The following is a 24,401-nucleotide window of genomic DNA, read 5'->3' as shown; positions in this document are numbered from 1 at the left end:
TTGTACCATGCTATTTTGTGCAAAAAATGGACACAGGCAAAGAGATCAGAGTCCAAAAATCGTTCATTAACTTACAAATATGATTTTGTTTGGCTGTGAATATCCAAAACCAGATATTGGATTGAAAGCTTCCAATGCAGAAAGTGAGTTGACCCATGGCAAAAAAAACAAAAAACACAATAAGGCCACGATGCATTATTCCATTGGTGCCTTTTTATTTCTAAGCCCTTTAGGCCATGTTCACACGATCCTTTTTTTCATGCGGAATTGCCGCGATTTTCCCGCTGCGGGTCCGCAGCTGTTTTCCATGCAGGGTACATTACATTGTACCCTATGGAAAACAGGAACTGCTGTGCCCACAATGCGGAAAATAAAAAAAAAAGCCGCGCTGAATAGCTGCGGGAAAAAAGAAGTACCATGTCACTTCTTTTTTCGGAGCCGCAGCGGTTCTGCACCCATTGACCTCCATTGTGAGGTCAAACCCGCAGTAAAACCCGCAGATGAAAAAAAAATCTCTGCGGGTTTTACTGCGGTTTGTGGTGCAGAACCGCTGCAGCAGGAAGTGCGGGGAAGCGGGCGGAAGTGCGTGGGCGGAGTGTGGCTGCCCCCCCGTGCTCCGATCCCGCCCCCCGTGCTCCAATCCCACCGCCCCGTGCTCCGATGCCCCCCCCAGTGCTCCGATGCCCCCCCGTGCCCTAATCTCCCCCCCCCCCTTATACTTACCCGGCGTCCCGGTGTCCATCCGGCCGTCTTCTCCCTGGGCGCCGCCATCTTGCAAAATGGCGGGCGCATGCGCAGTGCGCCCGCCGAATCTGCCGGCCGGCAGATTCGTTCCAAAGTGCATTTTGATCACTGAGATATAATCTATCTCAGTGATCAAAATAAAAAAAATAGTAAATGACCCCCCCCCCCCCCTTTGTCACCCCCATAGGTAGGGACAATAAAAAAAAATTAAGAATTTTTTTTTTTTCCCCACTAAGGTTAGAATAGGGTTAGGGTTAGGGGTAGGGTTAGGGTATTTTCAGACTCTGCATAGAAAACTGCATAAAAAAAAGGATCAAAAAAAGGATCAAAAAACGCATCAAAAAAGGACAAAAAAAGGACCAAAAAAAGGACCTGCGTTTTCTGCCAAGAGCTGCAGTTTTTTAAAAAACAGTCCTGAAAAAAAAAGGATGGAAATCAGGAACGTGTGAACATACCCTTAAAGGTACCGTCACATTAAGCGACGCTGCAACGATATAGACAACGATGCCGATCGCTGCAGCGTCGCTGTTTGGTCGCTGGAGAGCTGTCACACAGACAGCTCTCCAGCGACCAACGGTGCCTAAGTCCCCGGGTAACCAGGGTAAACATCGGGTTACTAAGCGCAGGGTCGCGCTTAGTAACCTGATGTTTACCCTGGTTACCATTGTAAATGTTTAAAAAAAAACACTACATACTTACATTCCGGTGTCTGGTCACGTCCCTCGCCTTCAGCTTCCCGCACTGACTGAGCGGTGCGCCGGCCGTAAAGCAGAGCGGTGACGTCACTGCTGTGCTCTGCTTTACGGCCGACCGGCGCTCACAGTCAGTACGGGAAGCTGAAGGCGAGGGACGTGACCAGACACCGGAATGTAAGTATGTAGTGTTTTTTTTTTTACATTTACAATGGTAACCAGGGTAAACATCGGGTTACTAAACGCGGCCCTGCGCTTAGTAACCCGATATTTACCCTGGTTACCAGTGAAGACATCGCTGAATCGGCGTCACACGCCGATTCAGCGATGTCAGCGGGAGATCAGCGACCAAAATAAAGTCCTGATCATTCCCCAGCAACCAACGATCTCCCAGCAGGGGCCTGATCGTTGGTCGCTGTCACGTATAACGATTTCGGTAACGATATCGTTGCTACATCACAAAAAGCAACGATATCGTTAAGTGTGAGGGTATGTGCACACGTCCGGATTTTTAGCGTTTTTTTTTGCGGATTTTCGCTATAAAAACGCTATAAATCCGGTAAAAAAACAGCAACATTATGCATCCTATCTTTTAGAATGCATTCCGCATTTTTTGTGCATATGTTAGCGTTTTTTTTTCCGCAAAAAAAACGCATTCCGCAAAAAGAACGGACATGCTCATTCTTTTTGCGGATTTTTTGCGGATTCCATTGCAAAAAGGACATTCAGGAAAAAAAAAAAACGCTAAAAATCCGCAAAAAAAAACGTGCAAATTCCGCGAGAAATCCGCGCAGAAAAAAACGCGGATTTCAGGCAGAATTCTCAGGATTTTGTCAGGAAAAAAACCTGACGTGTGCACATACCCTGACGGTACCTTGAGGGTACCAATTTTCAAACTTTTCATTTTTATGCCCTTAAATCAGTCATATCACAAAAAACAGTTAATAATTAACATTTCCCACATGACTACTTAACATCAGCACAATTTTTGAAACAGATTTTTTTGTTAGGAAGTTATAAGGGTTTAAAAATCAAAAGTGATTTCTCATTTTTACAATAAAATTTGCAAAACCAAATGTGAAGTGGTCCCTAAAAAAATGAAGTGACTTATATGATAAAAAAAATACCCAAAAGTGACACCATTCTAAAAGCTGCACCACTCAAGGTACTCAAAACCACATTCAAGAAGTTTATAACCCTTCAGATGCTTCACAGGAATATTTGGAAAGTAGAAAGAAAAAATGCAAATTGCCTCTTCAGAGAAAAAGAGGAGACCGGGACATGTGAAATACAGACATTCCACATTCATCAATCTACCCAAGGATATCTCATGAACTATACCTTCCAGATTCAACAAATCGCATCTCCAGGGAAGAAAAATCCCTATCTAGAAGAGATTACTTGCGGAGAGCAACTGTCATGAAAAGGCCGAGTTGGCCGAAACTCGTTGACATTCAAAGAATGCGCTTATTTTTTACCTTTAATAAAAAGAAATCTTATTTGAATTCAAAAGGAGTGTGCAATTGACATTATACATGCTCCCCCTATTGCATGCATAGCTCCTCCGTCCTCCCCCTGTTGTGTGCATGGCTCCTACGCCCCCCCCCCCCCCGTTGTGTGCATGGCTCCTCTGACCCCCCCTGTTGTGTGCATGGCTCCTCCGTCCCCCCCTGTTGTGTGCATGGCTCCTCCGTCCTCCCGCTATTGTGTGCATGGCTCCTCTGTCTTCCCCCTCTTGTATGCATGGCTCCGCTCTGCTTCCCCCGTCGTCCTCCATCCTTTTCACTCTGCTTACACTGTCGCTGCAAGTCCCTGCATATCACTGTTGTCCCGGGACCAGCAGCTTCTTTCTGTGTTCAGCGGTCATGTGGTACCGCTCATTAAAGTAATGAATATGCACTACACGCCTATGGGAGTGGAGACGTGTCCATATTCATTACTTTAATGAGCGGTACCACGTGACCGCTGAATAGTTTGCGGTTATACTGAAATTCATTAAAAAAAAAGTTTGAAAATGGGGAAGCTGCGCCTGTGCAGTAGCAGCGCCATCTTTTTAGAGAAAAAAGAAATTCCTCATCCAAGATGGCACCACTGCCGCCTGCGCTTTAGCAGCTATCGGCCAATAGCCGTTATTGAGCAAGCACTGGTGGCGCCATCTTGCTAGAGGGAGAAAAAAATTCCTCCTCCAAGATGGAGCCTGTCTGCAGAAGGGGATTTTTTTCCCCAACATAGAGAGATATATATAATATTCATCATGAAAACTAGGGGGCAGGTCACTGCGGTATCTGTAAGCAGTCTTCATTATGAATAGCTCATCAGGGCACCACATGAAGACAAAGTCCCGCCCTGGAGCACGAGCATATCATTAACTCAAAACTGAAAATAAAAGATTAAACAACAACCACAAGACAGATTTCATCAACCAATGTAACATTTAAATCTGTATAACATAGCCAATATGACATTGTAGGTTACCGTGCACAATCCTGCTGAAAGGTTCCCTTTAAGCCAACAATTGTCATATATGCAATGGCAACAAATAAAAACTCTTAAGGTAAATGTGAAAATTTAACATGGAATCTACAATAGCCCAATCAAGCAGACTTCACAGAGGAAATACCATAGGCTTAACCCACTCCATCACAAAAAAAATTCTTTGTGATTACACAGCTTAATGTAACACGCATCTTCTCTTCAATGTGTGGATGAGATTTTCAGAAAATTCTATACAATTCTACTATTGCAATATGCTGTGTATACAACCCATGTATAGAATAACAGCTGAAGACACTGGTGCATACATAACAATTCATCTAAAGGCCCCTTCACATTAAGCGACGCTGCAGCGATACCGACAACGATCCGGATCGCTGCAGCGTCGCTATTTGGTCGCTGGAGAGCTGTCACACAGACCGCTCTCCAGCGACCAACGATGCCGGTAACCAGGGTAAACATCGGGTAACTAAGCGCAGGGCCGCGCTTAGTAACCCGATGTTTACCCTGGTTACCATGCTAAAAGTAAAAAAAAACAAACACTACATACTTCCCTACAGCCGTCTGTCCTCCAGCGCTGCGCTCTGCTTCTCTGCTCTCCTCCTGTACTGTCTGGGAGCCGGAAAGCAGAGCGGTGACGTCACCGCTCTGCTTTCCGGCTCACAGCCAGTACAGGAGGAGTGCAGAGCACAGCGCTGGAGGACAGACAGCGGTAGGTAAGTATGTAGTGTTTGTTTTTTTTTTACTTTTAGGATGTAACCAGGGTAAACATCGGGTTACTAAGCGCGGCCCTGCGCTTAGTTACCCGATGTTTACCCTGGTTACCAGTGAAGACATCGCTGGATCGGTGTCACACACGCCGATCCAGCGATGTCTCCAGGGAGTCCAGCGACGAAATAAAGTTCTGGACTTTGTTCAGCGACCAACGATCTCCCAGCAGGGGCCTGATCGTTGGTCGCTGTCACACATAACGATTTCATTAACGATATCGTTGCTACGTCACAAATAGCAACGATATCGTTAACGATATCGTTATGTGTGAAGGTACCTTAAGACTACACAAGCAACTAATTTCTCTCAAGTGTGAATTCGGGTAAAGCATAATGCAAATTTCTGCTGTAGCTACTGGTCGGCTAAGACTTGGTGAGGACACTTTTTATTGGACCAAGATCAATACTCAGGAGAACGCCTGCACAGCGCCCAGAGAACTGTTGTTTTCAGATCCTGAAATTGTGCTGCACTGTGTAAAAATTAAGTTTATGGTATTATATTATCTTAAATGAAGACAGGAATATGTTCTGCTGTACAATATCCCAGAAGCATAGAAGAGACCATATTAGCTGTTCAGGTTCTTAATGACTAGTTTCCTCAAACTGCTGCTGACAACAGATTTGCAGCTTGCCTAAGGCACACAAGTCTGAGATGTCAGTTGCTGGGTCATCTCTGTCTTGTCTGTCTCTTGTCTCACACAACTCCACAACACCTAACTTCTCAAACTGGTGCATATTTTATTTAAGAAAGTAAAACTAAACTAAAGCCATGATTACATGGTCAGATTTTAGAATAATAGAGAAGGATGGCCATTATGAATCCAGGATAACACAGTCTTTGTGGTCTCAATATTTGTAGAACAAGTGTTAACCCAGGTCTACAAGAGATAACTGGTCTCCTTTAGAAATGTCATCTTGGCGCTTAAGAGGACGAAAACTATTTTTTTGCTTGAGACAACCAAATGTTTATTGCATTGCACATTGAAATACCAAACAGACATTTTCCAAAACACAAGAAAAACTCATTGTATACATGATGATATATAACTCTATTCTTCCTCCTTTATGTGCCATTATCACCACTTGCAGTGATGGGGAGATGAAAGTTGATGTGAGAGCAGTATTTATTTCTCTATCCTGACTCCATTTTGGTTATTCTACAAGCATCTCCTTGCTTTCCAAAATAGAGTCTCTGTATGTTTTGATATAAGGAGTCTAAGGAATTTCTTTGTCTAACAGAATTACAGACAACTTAGGAAAGTGAAAGAAATAAGTGAGAGCCACACCAAGACCCTTAAGATGCATGTAGACTCTAAAGCTGGGTGTCGATAATGTTAACTTTAGCCAATTAGATGATGTATATAACTGGCTAAATTATTGAATCTATTTCGCCGATGCCAGCACATATTTAGACATAAGCAGAGACAATTATATTGCTACAATGTATGTTCATAGAAAACCTATACTGACCGATTCTGTTGAGATACATAAGTGTGTGTGTCTGTATGACTCTCGTGTACATACTTGGATTTTACAATTTAATTTGGAACAAGCACAATATCTTAGAACGTTCCACATTACGTGGCGACAACAAAACCGGGTGCAAAACACCGGGATCTGCTAATTCAAAAGACTGCTGACCCAACCATTATGCTGGCCCCCAGAGAGACAACCAATTGCTAACACCAGACCTAACATCAGTCTAGTGTGAGGCAGTGACCCCTGTTACAGCTAGGGGGCGCTGTTTGTGCTCTCCAGAATGCACACGGAGGGGTAGTGAGGCCATGAGGGTGTATTGAAGTCACAGGTGTAGCTGTGATTAGAATGGAGAAGAAGTGACTGATTAAAAGCCCTGTAGTATAGGGGGAGGTGTGTCAGTGTTGGTCTGGGAAGCAGACAGAGCAGTTGTCTGCAGAGCACTCCCTGTGTGAGGCAACACAGGGGCAAGAGGAACCAAAAGAGACTGACACCCTATGTCTCAGGCTGTCTTTGGTTTATCCGGCTGCAATCCGGAGGATACAGCGTGCTGTGCAATGCGTGAGTAAAGAGACTTGGTAAATCCTAAACACGTAAAAGGCCAGTAGATTTAGCCCCTATCCTGTGAATTACATGTGTTTTCAGAGTTTAACAGATACCGTTGGCCTAAAGCATTTCGATTCTTCATACTGTAGTCCCATCACCACCACTAACTTGGTACAAGGTCTTGTCCTCCTGAATTAGACAGTAGCTAGGGCTGATTTGTTATGGAAGCCCAGTTGCTTTGATAGCAGCCTTCAGCTCATCTGCATTGTTGGATCTGGTGTCTCATCTTCCTCTTGACAATACCCCATAGATTCTCTGGTGTTAAGGTCAGGCGAGCTTGCTGGCCAATCAAGCACAGTGATAATGGTGTTTTTATACCAGGTATTGGTACTTTTGGCAGTGTGTACAAGTGTCAAGTTCTCCTGGAGAATGAAATATCCATCTTCAAAGTGCTTGTTGAAAGAGGAAAGCATGAAGTGCTCTAAAATTTCCTGGTAGACTGCTGCGCTGACTTTGGTTTTGATAAAACACTGTGGAATTATACCAGCAGATGACACGGCTCCTCAAACCATCACTGACTGTGGAAACTTCACTCTAAACCTCAAGCAGCTTGGATTGTGTGCCTCTCCACTCTTCCCTCCAGACTCTGGGACCTCTATTTCCAAATTAAATGCATTATTTTTCATCTATTCTTTTTGCTGCTAGTACCTTGCATTTTTTTAGGTCATACTTATATTTACTTACTTAATGGTGGATATATGCTGTTTTTTATTCATTCATTATTTATTATTTTTATGTGCTAAGTACAATTTTTTTTATTTTTGTGAGTGTCTTCTTCGCCACCACATGCCCTGTTTTGCAATAAAGGCAACTTTCATTAAAATTGTCCCATTATCCAAACAATTTTTACCTCATCTCTTCAGTCTCTTTGGTTTGTTCAGTTTATCCGAGTGCTTTACACTATTGTCCATAGGCACACCCAGGTATAGCACACAGCTAATTATTTAATCATTCATATCTGTATGTGTCCTTTTTTCTTTTGCAAATCTGCTTTAACAGATGCATAAGTGTATGAGTCTGCATGACTCTCCCCTGTACATACCTGGATTTTACAATTTGGAACAGGCACGTCTCAGAATGTCCCACAATACTTGGTGACAACATTGACATAGGCATCTACTACAGTTCCTCTTGAAATGGCAGAGTTTGTCACCTCTTCTCCAGATATGACTGCTGCAATGGCCATCATCTGGTAGTTCCTTTGTGCATTGTTCATCATCCACTAGTTCCTTTGTGTACTGTCCAGTACTAGTTGTGACAACCTTGTAAGCCTTTTGTGTATTACACAGGCAGAAAAACCATCCAGTGCTAATAAGAGCTCTTAAACTGTCACAGTTCCACCCCTCAGTGTGTCTGGGATGAAGTTACTGACAGCTTAGTCATCCAATCTTGTACAGGAGTGTGCTGAGCAGTCAGTGCGTTGATTGACAGCTCGAATATCCAAACTAAGACTGGGAGGCCTCCACTGTCTCCAAGTCTTCATTATTCCAGGTGATTGCCATGCTACTTAACTGAGCTGTTTCTCCCAGATCTCTGCCAAGACGTACATTCAGTTAGTGAGGTTTGTGCTTCCTATGCCTTGAGTTCTGTATGCTTGCTCTTTTGTTTCCTGATCTTGGACTTGTTTTGTCTGTTTAACCTCTTCTGCTCTGCTCAGTTATCCTCCTGGTTTTCTGACCTCAGAACATTACCCGACTATGCTTTTGTCTCTTCTTTCTGTTAATGACGTACCCTCCTGGCTTCTGACCTTGGACTCCTTGACCATTCTGACTCACGGCTTGGCTGTGAGAAGTGACTAGAGTCACACAAACTCATCACAGAGGGATGGAGCCTTGCTGTAGTCTAGTCAGACACGCAGGACAACAGCTGCTTCTCCCCACCCACTACTCTGGAGTGACAGCTCTCTGCCTACGTGCGCGTATAGGCAGAGACCTGTTAATCCAGGGCAGCAGGCAAGAATAAGCCAGAAGTGGGCTTGTCCGACTACTCTACAGTATGGTTTGGTCCCAGGCAGCTTTTAAAGTATGCTTTTCTCGGAAATGCTGCAGTATTTCAGAGTCATACATACCTCGCTGAGATAATACAGCCAGTGCCCAATGCATACTGCCAATGGACTGAGCACCATGTATCAGCTGTCAGGTTCACTTTAAAAGCACTGTATGAGATCCTAAGAAATCACATGCACATGTAAAAATACCCATAGAATATACTGACAGATGCAGAGTTTTAAATAAACTGGAAAGCTGAGCGGTCAGTACCTATTTCACCCTCTGCAATAAAAATTCCAAAATGAGTGGCTAAACTGTGCCATTTTCACATAAATATCACTAGTAAATTATACAGTATTTTTTCCACAGCTGAAATGTCACAAGGAAACGTGTCCTTTGAAACCCAATAGTTTTATTTATATTTTTGGCTTTTACAGTGCCATTAATCTCACAGCACTTTACAGACAATATCATCACTGTCCCTATAGGGAACTTAGATTGTGAGCCCCAATCAGTGTGTCTATAGAGTGTGGGAGTAAACTCAAGGAAACCCAAGCAAAAAAATGGGGAGAACATAACTCCTTGCATATGTTGATCTTGGTGATTTGATCCCAGGGCTGCAAAGCAATAGTGCTACCCACTGATACATAATGTTGCAAAGCAACACTGCAAAGTAAAGCCATCACGCTGCCCATTCCCATATACAGGAACCATTCTTGTTCAAATTACACAAGTATAAATCTAGGTAAGCAAACTGTATTCAGTTGAAAGACTGACAGGTTCACAAATGTGTGACCCTCACCATAAAAGTAATTTTAATGGCCCTTTAATTACTGTGTAACATGCTGCTCTGTGACCAGTGTACTGATGTAACACATAGAAAATTGCTGCGAACCAACAGCACAATTTCCCCTTCAGCCAAAATCAATGACATTATAATTCCTGTTTCTATATTGAGCCAAATTAATGTAATGGTCACAGTGAAAATCAATGAGTGAACATAAAACAAAGCAGAGATTTAGGTTGGGTGGGAGCGGGAGCCCTGCACCTACATACATATATACTGCTACCTGTGATAAAGCTAATGCAAAACAGAATTTGATTAGAACATTTTTAGGCTTTTGTAGTCTGTTCATGTAGTCACAGCTTTATAACCTTGGTGTGCTTTTCTGCTTTTATTGTTAGCAAAACAAGATCATTGGTTCTAGGGAAATAAATATTTGGCATGTTAAAAAATATATATTTCTTAAGTCCAACATCTTTAGAGCACTTTGCTGCAGTCCAAGGTTGATAATGGCCAGTTCATGTACAAGTCACACATTTTACTACAGGACACTGGGATATTTCTGAAGCCTTGCTCATAAATAAATCACCCAATGCTGGAAACGTGGGTTGAAGGCAGTGAACAGTTTCTGACGTGGGATATTAAGGCTACTAGTGAATGCCTTGGGTCCCTGCTAGAAAACAAATACGGTACATCTGTAACACAAAATGAAAAATGTCAGAATATGCGCACCATTAGCAGGTCTACATCAGACATAAGAACAATCACAGGATTACACTGTGGAACCTGACTAATAATGTGTCATGCCAGTTAGCCTCCATGGACCATAATGTAATTAGGCCTCCATTGGCATTCCACGCCCTGCATCTCGAAGGGGCTTGTGTGTCTTTGCTACTGTCTACAGGAGGCCTGCCTGATACACAACTTTAGAAGTCACCAAAGACTGGAATTCAGGGACCTTCATTCACGCTTTGAATTTAATGTACCAGGTATTTAAGGGGGTGGGGAATGAGTATTTCTACCCAACAGGGGGCTGATCCTAGGAAAAAGGTAGAAAAGGAAAAAATGTTTGGCCTCTGGTTGTTGGTGCTACGTCTTCTGCTGCTGAGGCCAGAACCTGGTGCCACTACATGAACATTTAGGCTATGTGCACACGATGCGAAATTAGTGCGGATCCGCAGTGGATTTTTCCACGCATAAACGCTGCAGTTCCGCAAAGTGATTTACAATACAATGTAAATCAATAGAAAAAAAAAATGCTGTGCTAATGGTGCGGAAAAATCCACATGAAAACCGCTGCGGATCAAAAGAAGTAGCATGTCACTTATTTTGTGCGGAACTGCAACGCTTCTGAACACTTCCATTATAGAAATCCGCAGGGGTAAAAAACGCAGAAAATCCGCATCAAAAACACACAAAATCCGCATTAAAAAAACATGTCAAATCTGCACCTGCGTTTTCTGCCAGGAGATGCGGATTTCGTGCAGAAAATTCTGCACCCCAATCCGCAACGTGTGCACATAGCCTTAGAAACTGGAGATCATCGGTTAAATGTTTTTTTGTTGTTGTTGTTTTTCTTGCACAACCTACCAGATTTGGATAGATATTCTAAGGAACAGTGTTGTATGGCTTTAAACTACCGGTTGGTGCACCCAGATTTTACCCTGTTGCCAACTTACAGACTCTGGGGAATTAAATTTGTGTTTGGCGGAATATCCTCCAAGCGAAGCAATAAAGTTTGTTTGATTGTTCACCGGTCTTGCGCCCCGGGCCTGCTCAGTCACACACCCAGTCACAGTGACTGCAGAAAAAGCACATTCCAGCCATTAACCATATTTTTCGGGCCATAAGACGCACCCCAAATTTTCAGAAGGAAAATAGCGGAAAAATGTGTCCAGTGGGGGTCGTCTTACAGTCCGAACTCAGCTTACCGGGGTGGAGGAGTGGTCACAGGGGTTGTTTGGTGATCCAGGCTGGTGCAGTGGCCTCTGGGAAATCCCATCTCAGGCTGGTGCTGCTCCGTGGGGATGCGGGGTCCTGTGGGGCGGCAGTAGTCTATGGGGCAGCGGGGCTCCGTCGGCATTTCGTGAATACTCGGAGGCCTACGCAGATCCATTCCTGCGATGCGGTGGCCTCTGACAAAATGGCCGCCAGGGCGGTGCATGCTCTGAGGGCCACTACCACAACAGAGAGCCGCACCAGCCTGGGAAGGGAGGCTGCAGCGTTGGACCGGGACCGCTGATTTTAATTATTTTACTTTTTTAGTCGTTTTAGGACAGGTAATCGCTTATACTATATATTGCAATAGAACAATATTGCAGAATATGGGACAACTGTCTCCGCTTATGGCTGAGCTTCACAGAAGAGCTAACATGGCAGTGACTGGGGCATTCGGTAGGCTGACCAGCCACGATGGCATTCCACCCATGCCGAGCAACTGCAGTGGCTGCACTTAAACATTTAGATGCATTATCCATTTTTAACAGCAGTGTTTGGAGCTCAGCTCTTTAGGCTTCTTTTACACATACCGTTGTTTTGCGGCACGCTTTTGCGGCCCCAATAGATTTCTATGGGGCCGCAAAAATGGACCTCAATAATTTCACGGTGTGCCGTGTGCTGTATGGCCGTGTTTACAGCCGTGGAAAAAAAATAAATCGAGCCTGCTTGATCTTTTTCTCGGCTTACGGACACGGCCGACATTGAAAATCAATGGGGTCGAAAAATCTACGGAAATTTTTGCAGTTCACCATGACTTCCGGTTTTGCGGAACACCTTTTTTTTCAAATATTATTTCCATAGTATTGGAAACTAGAAAAACGACGATCCACAAGTTATTTGAGGTCAGTTAGTGCGGCAGACCGTGAAAATTGCGGCGATACGGCCCACAAAAAAGGCCCGCAGTAAAAGGACGCAAAAAACCTGGTATGTGTAAAAGAAGCCTTAATCTACTGCAGAGTCTGAATTTTATGGTTGGATCTCAGGAAAAAGCATTTTGCGGCTCCTTGAGACTTTACAGACCACCACCTGAGGAGATGCACTGTATGATCATCCAGCCTTATGGGACAAGCCCTGGTGGCCGATAGCATTCCATGCATCAACTCCATGACCAGATTGGATCCTACTTGTGCACCATTACACAGTAGAAACAGTAGTCCTGTAGAATGTAAGCCCACAAGGGCAGGGTCCTCTTCCCTCTGTACCAGTCATTGTTAGTTTTGTTTACTGAAAGTAATATTTGTATTTTAATGTAACCCTGTCTCATGTACAGCACCATGGAATTAATGGTGCTATATAAATAAATAATAATAGTGCCATGCTCATCGCCATACTATTCTGTGGTCTGGTCCTGCAGTCTGTAACCAATGATATACATAGGTCCACACAGGAGTGGAATACTCAAAACGGTTTTTATCATTATTAGTTTTTACATTCTTACGGTTATAAAACTCCAGGAAGCCATGATCCGAGGTTCTGTGATTTAGTGGATCTCAAGTGATAAGTCACAATGTGATAACTGGGGGCCTGCCTTAAAGTGCAACTCCAATCGTCAAAAGTAATCAACTAGCCAAAGGGTAAGTGATAACTTGTGGACAGAGTTCCTCCTTTCTACATAGAATAGTATAAAAACAAACCATAATTTCCCAGCTCAGTAATGGGAAAACCTGTCCTCATTAAAAACAGACTTGACCTGGGAAATGAGACTTGAAAATACATACCGTAATCAGTCTTGAAAGGAAAAAAACAAAACAAAACATATTGCTCTAATAAGGTATAGTACAAAGTTTTTTTTTCACGTGTACCACTATTTATCAATTAAAAAATAAAATAAGTTTCTCTTTAAGGGTCAGCAGCAACAAACTATTACATGCTTTATTAAGGCAATCTGTTACCAGGTTTTGCCATGTAAATAAAATATAAAGGTATGGGGGCACCACAGAATATACAGCATTGGGATCCAACCCTGACCTAAGAATATAGAGATACAAGAAACAAAAGAAAAAGCAAAGGCTATATAGCATGGGGATCACCAAACAGCAGGAATTTGTACAAAAAAACACAGCTTTATTAAGGTTTAACACAGGAAAAAGACATTAAAAACATCTAAAAACACTTAGAAACTAATGCCCAAAATAGGGCACATGCCTGAAAACAGATACAAGAGGAAATGAAAAAAGATACATAAATCGGTGTGCAAATAGTCCTCAGAATACTATATGGACAGAATACAGTATTTGTCATCATACATGGTGTAGAAACACACACATAAAAACTATATGAAACATACATAGGAATACTGTGATATGTGTAAATACATGCAATATAGCAGCTCCAAATAGACTAGAGGTAGGCCTGTGGTAAGGCCCTGAGGGTAGCAGCCACAGGTAGTATGCAAACAATAAAACCACTCAGATATATACACACAGATAGGAGATAAAGCTGTATATATAAAATACTCCTACTTCCCAGATGGTACACAAAGAGACAGGCACAATAGCCCTGAGTGTCCCAAAGCTACAGTGGGGCAAAAAAGTATTTAGTCAGTCAGCAATAGTGCAAGTTTCACCACTTAAAAAGATGAGAGGCGTCTGTAATTTACATTACTGTGGGACTGTGGACAGTTCGTGGGGTGGAGCCTGGAGGCGGGGCTGGGGTGGAGCCTGGGCGGAGTCTCAAGGGGGCCCAGAAAATTTTGCCAGTATGGGGCCCCGAAATTTCTAGTGGCAGCCCTGACGGTGAGCAAAAATCCCAGAACCATGTGGGGGGACCTAGTGAATGAACTGCAGAGAGCTGGGACCAATGTAACAAGGCCTACCATAAGTAACACACTACGCCACCATGGACTCAGATCCTGCAGTGCCAGACGTGTCCCACTGCTTAAGCCAGTACATGTCCGGGCCCGTCTGAAGTTTGCTAGAGAGCATTTGGATGATCCAGAGGAGTTTTGGGAGAATGTCCTATGGTCTGATGAAACCAAACTGGAACTGTTTGGTAGAAACACAACTTGTCGTGTTTGGAGGAAAAAGAATACGGAGTTGCATCCATCAAACACCATACCTACTGTAAAGCATGGTGGTGGAAACATCATGCTTTGGGGCTGTTTCTCTGCAAAGGGGCCAGGACGACTGATCCGGGTACATGAAAGAATGAATGGGGCCATGTATCGTGAGATTTTGAGTGCAAACCTCCTTCCATCAGCAAGGGCATTGAAGATGAAACGTGGCTGGGTCTTTCAACATGACAATGATCCAAAGCACACCGCCAGGGCAACGAAGGAGTGGCTTCGTAAGAAGCATTTCAAGGTCCTGGAGTGGCCTAGCCAGTCTCCAGATCTCAACCCTATAGAAAACCTTTGGAGGGAGTTGAAAGTCCGTGTTGCCAAGCGAAAAGCCAAAAACATCACTGCTCTAGAGGAGATCTGCATGGAGGAATGGGCCAACATACCAACAACAGTGTGTGGCAACCTTGTGAAGACTTACAGAAAACGTTTGACCTCTGTCATTGCCAACAAAGGATATATTACAAAGTATTGAGATGAAATTTTGTTTCTGACCAAATACTTATTTTCCACCATAATATGCAAATAAAATGTTAAAAAAAACAGACAATGTGATTTTCTGGATTTTTTTTTCTCAGTTTGTCTCCCATAGTTGAGGTCTACCTATGATGTAAATTACAGACGCCTCTCATCTTTTTAAGTGGTGGAACTTGCACTATTGCTGACTGACTAAATACTTTTTTGCCCCACTGTATAACATACTAATACAGAACCAAGGTGTACCATTCTAAGTGGACAAACTACCTATGTGCAAACTAAGCAAAACAAGCACACCAATCATGTCCCCAAAGAACAAATGGGTATAATAACCCTAAATTACTGACCGGCATGGGAGGAGAGCGAATACCCTACGCGTGTCGCCACTGCGGTGGCTTCATCAGGGGTATAGTTTTCGCTACCAATACCCATGTATAAATACCTTACATGATGACGTATAAGTGGACGCAGCTGTGAAGGTTCATACGAGTATGGCAGAACAAAGTCAGGCAGGAGACGTCCAACATGGTCCATTGCGCATGCGCCAGCATATTCAAGCCGGAAACCACCGTTACTTGGCAACAGTAGACATAAGCATAAATGAGCCGTGCCCACACAAAGATCCAAGCAGTGTGTGGTGACAAGTTGCTTACAACAGCTCGATCTGCGCATGCGTCGGTGTCAGGCAGACAGGCAAGTGGCGAACAACATGATTCACTACACAAACGCCTGCGCATTAGAGCCGGAAACCTCCGGTGCTTAGCAACAATAGGTATAAACATCCAAAAAGCCGTACCCGCACAGACATTAAAGCGGCGTGTGGTGACGTATTACTCACCGCGGCTCAGTCTGCGCAGGCATCGGCGTCCCAGAACCAGGAGGTGGCTGGAACCAGGTGATCGGCCCAGGACACCAGTCTCCAATATGGGGTACCTACTGCGCAGGCACCGGCATATTCAAGCCGGAACCACAGTTACTTAGCAACAATAAACATAAGCATAAATGAGCCATGCCCACACAGAGATCCGAGCGGTGTGTGGTGATAAGTTGCTCACAACAGCTCGATCTGCGCATGCATCGGCAATAGGTAGACAGGCAAGTGGCGACCAGCAAGAATCACTGCGCAAGCGCCTGTGCATTAGAGCCGGAAAGCTCCGGTGCCTAGCAACAGTAGGTATAGATAAACATCCAAAAATCCAAAAAAGCCGTACCCGCACAGACATTAAAGCAGCGTATGGTGACGTATTACTCACCGCGGCTCAGTCTGCACAGGTATCGGCGTCCCAGAACCAGGAGGTGGCCGGAACCGGGCAATCAATCCAGGACACCAGTCCCCAATATAGGGTACCCACTGTGCAGGCGCCGGTATACATCAGCCGAAAATAGCCGTAACCTGGCAACAGTAAATGCTTCCCGATCGCTTTTAAAGATGACACCAGGCACAAGAAGTCAATCAATCAATACTGGCCTATAGACCCGGCGCCTGCACAGTACTATCAGGAAAAAGAGAGGACTGGCATATAGAAGCATATGCATACAAATGAGTATGACTATGTGCCGGTTTAGAAAAGAAGTTAGCACCAAATCAGATAACCAATACCCAATAAGACCCGTAATGAAACAAACGCCAAGAAATGGAAGGATAAGCGTTAGAAAATTCACAAGGTATAAAGCTTTTAATAGAGTTACGCAGCTCTCATGCTGTAAAATAATCCAATCATATCACTACAGGTGTCACAATAATTGCTAGGTATTACCAATAACAGCATGTACATATTTATGAGCACGACAAGGCAAACATACCAGCAGAGTGGTGAGGCTGAAACCCCCAAAAAAGGATAGAGAAAATGAGTAGAACAATGTAATCTCCGAGGGAGGGCCAGACCCAAAGGAGAACATTGATACACAAAATGGAAAAATCATGACAGACCTGGAAAAAAGGCACCATGTCCAATAGCCCACATAGAGGTACCCACTACAAAAAGAAGCAAATACCTACTACTGGAGGACAAGCATTCAAATGGGGCAATGACATAGTAGAGATCCAGTGGCTGTGGACGAATCCCCCAAATTTTGTACAAATTCCTGCTGTTTGGTGATCCCCATGCTATATGGCCTTTGCTTTTCCTTTTGTTTCAGGTTTTGCCATGTACAAAAGGTTACAATATATTTGTACATAAGCTTAAAATCACAGGATTTGCTGAACACAAATATTCTACCAGACCTCTTGTCATCTAAACATAACAGAAAAACTTCAGAATTAAAAGTAGCTAAAAAACACTTATTTCCCTTGTAAAACTGATCGCTTGCTTTAGTAACTTTCTTCAAAATAAGAAGGGAAATTACAAAGTTAAAGGGACACTGTCACCTGAATTTGGAGGGAACAATCTTCAGCCATGGAGGCGGGGTTTTGGGGTTTTTGATTCACCCTTTCCTTACCCGCTGGCTGCAATATTGGATTGAAGTTCATTCTCTGTCCTCCGTAGTACACGCCTGCACAAGGCAAGATTGCACCTTGTGCAGACTTGTACTACAGAGGACAGAGAATGAACTTCAATCCAATATTGCAGCCAGCATGCAGCCAGTGGGTAAGGAAAGGGTGAATCAAAAACCCCAAAACACCGCCTCCATGGCTGAAGATTATTCCCTCCAAATTCAGGTGACAGTGTCCCTTTAATAGTAAAGAAAAACTGCACAATTCTGCTGTCCTGCCACAATCTACAAAAATGGAGTTTTAAATACGGTATGTTGTAAGTTTAATAACCAAAAGAAAAGCTTAAACCTTCAAACTCATCTACACATGTATGGAACTATGCAACACACACGATGATAGATTTCCCCGTAGAAAAGATTTTTAGAAAATTACAGATGTTCAGTACCAATAAAATATCAAGCTAACAGTCTACAAGATGTTTTGCCATTAATTTTTATTTCTTTTTTTCCAAGAGCCTGTTTAAAACAGATGTCTGATTAGGTTTAACAGCTTGCCTTACACAAACAAACAAACAATACAGCAGAAAATATTCTTTGGGAAACAAATAGAAAAAGATACTAAATCTATATATCTGTATTCAAATTACTGGCAGAGCTTTGTTAAAAGAAGCCAGGCAGTGTGTAACAAGCCTGAACTCTGAGCCAGAGTCAGCAAAGTGTATACACCAGAAGTCTGATGTTAAACACCAGCAAATGTTGAAAAATGTTTGTGCAAGTTGAAGGTTGCGGAAAAATACGAAGCTTTTGGCATGTTAAAGAGTTGGTCCACTACGTTATATAAGGCGCCCATCTATAAACACCTTTTAAATAAGTATTTTTCTAAATACCTTCTGCGGCCACATGTGCCTGTGATCGGCAATATCACCACTCGATCGGTCCGCATCATGTGACCCAGGCTGCAGCCACCTTCGCTGATGTCACGTCAACTTCCGGACATCCTTGATTCACCCAGGTGTGATCCAGTTGCACGCACCCCCTTACTAACTGGGCAAAGGGTGGCATTCCACCATACGCAACAGACCAGTATCCAGCGCGTGCTTTCGGCCAATGAAAACAGAGGAGAGAGGAAAAGCTGAAAACCGGGCTATGACATATGGTGAAACGCTGCCCACACCCAGTCAGTGGGGTCCATGCAACTGGGTGAACCAAGGAAGTCTGGAAGTTGATTTGACATCACCTCCAGGGAAGCAGTTATAAATGTCTCACCCCAAAATGCTAACTAAACCACTTATTCAGGTAAGTAGGGAACTACACCCCTAAAACATGATACCTGTAGTATAGCTATTAGCGGAGTAGTTGACAAACTGCAAATGCAGGGGGTTTGGTGAATCCTTGACGTGGGTACCATTATGCCCCATCAGTTTGCATACTGGGCACTATTTTGCTTGAGTGTACTCATGCAAGCAAGAGCTATATGCACAAGCGAGCACTGCATGAATTCTGCAGCTACACTCACGTAGGGTTATTGCCACCTCCTGTTTACTATATCCTGATTGACAGTGTTGAACTCAATCAGCAGCTCTGCGTGGACACTACAGCCATGCTTTGCGCTAAAGTTACAGCATTCAGGTAACACTTGCTAAAAAAAAAAAACACTACATACTTACCTTCCGCTGTCTGTCCCTCTGCGCTCTGCTTCTCTGCCCTGCGCTTAGTAACCTGATGTTTACCCTGGTTACCAGCGAAGACATCGCTGAATCGGCGTCACACACGCCAATTGAGCTATATCAGCAGGAAGTCCAGCGACGAAATAAAGTGCTGGACTTTCTGCAGCGACCAATGACATCACAGCAGGATTGTGATTGCTGCTGTGTGTCAAACTGAACGATATCGCTAGCCAGGACGCTGCAACGTCACGGATCGCTAGCGATATCGTTTAGTGTGACGGTACCTTTAGTGGTTTAGTTAACATTTTGGGAGATGACAGATTCGCGAACAAAAGAAAGCTCACACTATAGTCACTGGCTCCACTTTGGCTTTTTCAGTGGGACGGGTCTTATGAGACAACATGCCAAGTAAGCATGTCAACTCAAGCTGGTGCCCTAGCAAAAAGCCTCCTCTATAATGCACCACCCACATATCCACATGAACATTAAACATTAACACTTCTGTTACACGCACACATATCCATACATTATATATTACACATGCATACACAAACACACAAGTGCAATACCCCAAATAATATATGGTATGTACACATTACGTACATATTATACACATCTTTTCCTGTAATTTCTAACAAATGAAAAAAAAAATTTTGTAACTTAATATATTTTCTTATGGAAACTTTGTTTCTTGATCAGAGCACATCAGATTTATTTTTGTTTTCACCTTCCGACATACAATACTCAACCTTTAACTATGGGAAGGCTTTTTTTTTTTTTTGAAGAGACAGGCTACAATTTTTTTGTGTTTGTATTACCATACACATATGTACCGTATGTGTTCTATCTATATGATCTTTTATTATGAGTTACCGCAAATAAAAAAAAAAAAAGGTTTGTTAAATGGTGTAAATAAAAATGTAAATTGCCATTAGCATGTCGACTGTATTTTATGGGTTGTTTCGATAACAGTGATACCAAAGATGTTCATGTAGCCTCATGTCTTACACAGAACGTGTACCGTGATGGCTATGTGCTTGCATAAAGTAACATGTATTGCCACATCTCAGCCTCACTGTGGCCCCCTCTCCCATAGCCCCCTGTGCAGTTGAAACAGCTAGCACATGCCACATGTCCACCTGTGTCAGGGAAATTATACAACAAAAAGACAGAAGCTTTAAGCCACTAAGCTCTATTATTTAGGGGTCTTAAGGTACCGTCACACTCAGTGACGCTGCAGCGATCCAGACAGCGATGCCGATCGCTGCAGCGTCGCTGTTTGGTCGCTGGAGAGCTGTCACACAGACAGCTCTCCAGCGACCAACGATCCCGAAGTCCCTGGGTAACCAGGGTAAACATCGGGTTACTAAGAGCAGGGCCGCGTTTAGTAAACCGATGTTTACCCTGGTTACCATTGTAAAAGTAAAAAAAAAAAAACACTACATACTTACATTCCTGTCGCGTCCCCCAGCGTCAGCTTCCCTGCACTGTGTAAGCGCGCTGGCCGGAAAGCAGAGCGGTGACGTCACCGCTGTGCTCTGCTTTACGGCTGGCCGGCGCTGACACTGGGGGACGCAGGGAAGCGGATGCTGAATGACGCAATAGGAATGTGAGTACGTAGTGTTTTTTTTTTTAACTTTTACAATGGTAACCAGGGTAAACATCGGGTTACTAAGGCGGCCCTGCGCTTAGTAACCTGATGTTTACCCTGGTTACCAGTGAAGACATCGCTGAATCGGTTATAAAAGGCACAGATGATTGGCCTCGGGGAGACCAAAACATCCAACACCACGGAGACACCATCACGTGTTTCTCAACGCAGTGATTCCAGAACACTGCCCCCATCCCTTATGGGAAATATGCAGATGCATGTAAAGAAGCTGCGGAGACACCATCACGTGTTTCTCGACGCAAGCAGTGAATAGCCAGGCCTTTCCCCGGGAAGGAACAACCACGGGAAGGGCAGCATCCTATGAAGGAAAGCCACCTATGCCAAGCATGGTATCCATCCACAGACAGCTGTTTCAGGGTTTTTGCCCCTCATCAGTGTGGAGTAGGAATCTGGCTATTAGGAGCAGTGCCTAGTAAAAAGATGTTTTGGTCTCCCCGAGGCCAATCATCTGTGCCTTTATAGCCTTTTTACTAGGCACTGCTTCTAATAGCCAGATTCCTACTCCACACTGATGAGGGGCAAAAACCCTGAAACAGCTGTCTGTGGATGGATACCATGCTTGGCATAGGTGGCTTTCCTTCATAGGATGCTGCCCTTCCCGTGGTTGTTCCTTCCCGGGGAAAGGCCTGGCTATTCACTGCTTGCGTCGAGAAACACGTGATGGTGTCTCCGCAGCTTCTTTACATGCATCTGCATATTTCCCATAAGGGATGGGGGCAGTGTTCTGGAATCACTGCGTTGAGAAACACGTGATGGTGTCTCCGTGGTGTTGGATGTTTTGGTCTCCCCGAGGCCAATCATCTGTGCCTTTATAGCCTTTTTACTAGGCACTGCTCCTAATAGCCAGATTCCTACTCCACACTGATGAGGGGCAAAAACCCTGAAACAGCTGTCTGTGGATGGATACCATGCTTGGCATAGGTGGCTTTCCTTCATAGGATGCTGCCCTTCCCGTGGTTGTTCCTTCCCGGGGAAAGGCCTGGCTATTCACTGCTTGCGTCGAGAAACACGTGATGGTGTCTCCGCAGCTTCTTTACATGCATCGCTGAATCGGTGTCACACACGCCGATTCAGCGATGTCAGCGGGTGATCCAGCGACAAAATAAAGTCCTGGACTTTCCCCAGCGACCAACGATCTCCCAGCAGGGGCCTGATCGTTGGTCGCTGTCATGCATAACGATTTCGTTAACGATATCGTTGCTACGTCACAAAAAGCAACGATATCGTTAACGATATCGTTATGTGTGACGGTACCTTTAGTCTCATCAGCTTGCTATCTGATAAAGAAACACAGGTTTTTGCTTCAGATAACATGTGGATTAGCCTAATTGTCATTTAATAGGGCTAACCTGTGGCGCACTTTATCCTCTTATGAGAATGACAAGATATAATACTTTCATTTAGCAAAACAATAGATATGTCTCAATTTGTGGTTTATGCAAGATTGTCAATAACCAAGTACTAAAATGTAGGTAAAACAAAGTTCTAACTTCAAAGAACAATGGAGAGCTGGCACAGAAACAGGTATTCCCAATTTCAGCTCATTAGAAGAGCGTAAGCAAACCGCACACGTTCACACACTGTGAAGTGCTTTTTCATTCAATAGTGTGGATAAAAGTATTTTTGAGTGCTTGTCTGATGAGTCTGCATGACTCACTATATAAGATAAAGCATACATCTGGTTTTCAGTGCCACAAACTAAATCTGATCTGGCGATTTAAATGATTGAAAACATTTTTTCATGTGTAAAAAAAATAAAATTAGATAGAGTATAGCTAACATTTGATAACTTACCAATATAGTTTTATTAGATCTGGTGGATCTTCCACAAATTGCTCCACTGAACGCAATTGAGGTTTTCACACCAATCCTATGCTGGGCATAGAACAATTTTTTCAGTGGTGGAAAACGAGAAATGTGAATGAGGCCGCCTGACATCTAAATGCAATAGCTGAGCTGGCAACCTTTTTAGTCTCTACAACAGAGAGGCCATAAGTTAAGCAGGAGGAGGCGGTGCTGGGTGGGGAATAGAGCTGGAGTGACAGAGGAGTCAGGTCTACAGCCCCATCCGCATGTTAATTAAAACGCTGATTTCTCAGCAATGGAGGAACAGACTGGCCATGTAAAGGTATTGCTGGTCTTGCCATTGAAAGCCACATGTGTATATAAATAGTTTTGGGGTTAAATCCTGCTGACGGATTCTCTTTAAAAGAAAAAAAATAAAAATGGTAGTTACCTGCCGATAACGGTATTTCTCTGATCCCATGATGGCACCACGGAGAGAGGGGTCCGCCCCCAGGGACAGGAAACCTACAGATGAAAAAGGGCGTACCTCTCTCCCACATCAGTTGGATTACAGAGCTTTATACAGAACTTCAGCTGCAACTCAATATTTGCACAAATTAAACTTAACCTATTTAACTTAACAGAGGCACCATGACTAAAATTAATTACTAGTACATTATCAAGTGCACACCTGTGTGTGAAAAGGGAGGGAATATACGGGTGCCATCATGGGATCAGAGAAATACCGTTATCGGCAGGTAACTACCATTTTCTCTATCCCCATGATGGCACCACGGAGAGATTTGAATAGATAGAGCTATTAGGGAGGGACCACTGCCTCTAGAACCCTTCGCCCAAAGGTAGGATCAGAGGAGGTCAAGTCTAAGCGGTAATGCTTGAAAAATGTAGACTGGGAAGACCAAGTGGCCGCTCTACATATCTGTTGTATTGAAGCGCCAGCTCTCTCCGCCCAGGATGATGCCACTGCTCTGGTTGAATGAGCTTTTATGTTCTCTGGGATGGCTGTCCCACAGGATGAGTAGGATAGGGCGATGGCGTCTCTTATCCATCTTGCTAACGTGGCTTTCGATGCTTTTTGTCCTTTGCGTGGACCCTGGAAGCAGACAAACAGAGCCCTATCCTTTCTGCACTCCCTAGTGGCTGATAGATATTGGACCAGACATCTTTTTACGTCTAGGGTATGCAGTGTTTTTCCCCCCTCATTTTTAGGGTTGGGACAAAAGGAGGGTAAAGAAATTTCTTGCGTTCTGTGAAACTGTGACGCTATTTTAGGGAGATAAGCCGGGTCAGTTTTTAGAATGACTCGGTCATCAAGTATCTGAGTAAAGGGCGGGCATGAAGATAACGCTTGTATATCGCTGACACGACGAGCTGAGGTTAGGGCCACTAGGAGTGTGGTTTTTAGAGATAAGATCTTTAAAGGAACTTCTGTCAGGGGCTCAAAGGGAGGTTTGGTTAGAGCGTTTAGTACGAGGTTTAGATCCCATGGGGGAGAGTTGTGGAGGGGAATGGGTCTGGACCTAGATGAGGCTTTAATAAATCGAATGGCCCAACGATTTCTGGCCAGATCATAATTATACAGTGCTGCCAAGGCTGCTACCTGAACCTTTAGAGTGCTTGTAGCCAAACCTCTTTCCAGACCTTTCTGTAAAAATTCAAGGATTTCCCTATAGGAATTTCCCCGGACGGGTCTGCCCCTGATACTGATATGAATTTTTTCCACACTTTTCCATATAT

The 24,401-nt window shown here is 43.8% G+C and overlaps 1 protein-coding gene across 1 annotated transcript in view; it reads right to left on the bottom strand.

Moving 5' to 3' along the window:
- LOC138670246 (S-adenosyl-L-methionine-dependent tRNA 4-demethylwyosine synthase TYW1-like) overlaps nt 1-24,401 on the bottom strand; it is a 348,450-nt gene that overhangs the window by 35,659 nt on the left and 288,390 nt on the right. The gene's annotated exons all lie outside the window — the stretch shown is intronic.

Source organism: Ranitomeya imitator, chromosome 3, assembly GCF_032444005.1.
Source record: "Ranitomeya imitator isolate aRanImi1 chromosome 3, aRanImi1.pri, whole genome shotgun sequence".
In the NCBI taxonomy this organism is placed as follows: Eukaryota; Metazoa; Chordata; class Amphibia; order Anura; family Dendrobatidae; genus Ranitomeya; species Ranitomeya imitator.
Note: the sequence above shows the minus strand (reverse complement) of the source record. Positions and strands in the feature narration are given on the sequence as shown.